Genomic DNA, 1,689 nt, shown 5'->3' on the forward strand with positions numbered 1-1,689 from the left:
AAAATATATTCGTTGACGTCATATATTTTATTAAGCAAACATTGTACCAACTTAAAAAAAGTCAGTGTTGATTTTTAAAAATATGAACATAGAAATTTGTACTTGAAGAATAAAAAATTTAATTTATGATCTTAAAACAAAAATAATTTACAAGAGATGTTTGTTTTAATGAAGAAAATTTACATTTTAATTTATGTTCTATCATGTTTTTCCATTGATACGTGAACAAAATTTTATATTTTACTTAACAGAAATGTAGAAAGTAATCAAATCATAAGAAAATAAGTAAAAAATATTAAAAAATACATTTCTTATACTCTATTTTAATGTTATTGAATAACTAAATATTTTATTCTTAAAAACTGTTCCTTTTTAAGCACCATTACTTAAATATTGCAGCTAAAAGAAATTCGTTTTCGATCAGCTACAAGTCTAACATTTTAAATTGAATAGTACGTATTTATTAATCTCTACATACGTCAAATTTCATAGGAAAAATTGTGAGTTTTACAAAAAATGTGTAACACTAATAATAGGCTTTGGCGTCATTAAACAGCGTTTTAAAAATTTCAGAGTGACTATAAATACATATATAATACATAGAATACTCCTTTAATTATGGATGTATTGAGTGCATATACGCACTATAGTTTACTAGGTTATAAACTTAAATTAAATTTTACATAAGCATTTCGACAAATTTTTCTGTTCAATTTTTCAATCTAAAATAAAATCTGTTATATATTCTCAGAGAAAATTGCATTCACACCACTTAAGCGATAAAGCGATTTTTAACTTTTTCGGTGGGAAATGGTGTGTTTTTTTTACGATTCCTATATCTGTTTGTGTTTGATAAATGGTATAAACAAATATGTGTATATATACATTCGTTTATGTGAATTATTTCTTGGCACAATCTTTCATAATTTTTATATTGACCAAATATGAATTAATATTTATTTGTCAGTGAACTCTTATTTCTTGCTTCATTGTGCAAACGTTACACATAAAGTTATAATTTCAAGCTATTATGTTGTAATCAGTATACTTTGATATTTAAACTTTACCACGTTTTGTGTATTTTGTGAAACGCACATTATACAATCACTAATATTTTAGTAGATTTAAAATCAAACTAATAATACCTTGTAGTATGTATGTAATTGGTACTTAGTTATAATAAATGTTGGATTTAATTGAAATTGCTGGGGAATTTATTATTTAAATTTTAGTCGATTGTAAATCGTTTCACCTTTAAATTACAGTAATCTGTTAGTTTTTATTGGGACCGGTTTTGCCCTGCAAATAGTCGGCATGGAGGCGAATAAGGGAAGAAGAAAAACAACTAATCAAACAAATTTTATACATGCATATAGTAAGGAGTATTATAAGTATGTGTATAGTCAATCTGAAATTTGTAAAACACCGTTTATTGGCGCTAAGACATGTGATTCGTGTTACACATTTTTTGTAAAACTCACAATTTTATCCTATGACATTTAATGTATATAAAGATTATTAATTATGCGCTTAACAATTTAGAATTTCTTAAATAAAAAATGTATTTACAATTACCCCACTTGACCCTATGGCCTAGTAACGTATTTTAGCTTCGATGCGAAGCTGAGAAGGTATTGGTTTTACTAAGATGTGTTTTTTTTTTTTTTTTTTTTTTTTTTTTACCACTTT

The sequence above is a fragment of the Daktulosphaira vitifoliae genome, unplaced genomic scaffold, assembly GCF_025091365.1.
Source record: "Daktulosphaira vitifoliae isolate Bord-2020 unplaced genomic scaffold, ASM2509136v1 Scaffold_2, whole genome shotgun sequence".
Taxonomy (NCBI): Eukaryota; Metazoa; Arthropoda; class Insecta; order Hemiptera; family Phylloxeridae; genus Daktulosphaira; species Daktulosphaira vitifoliae.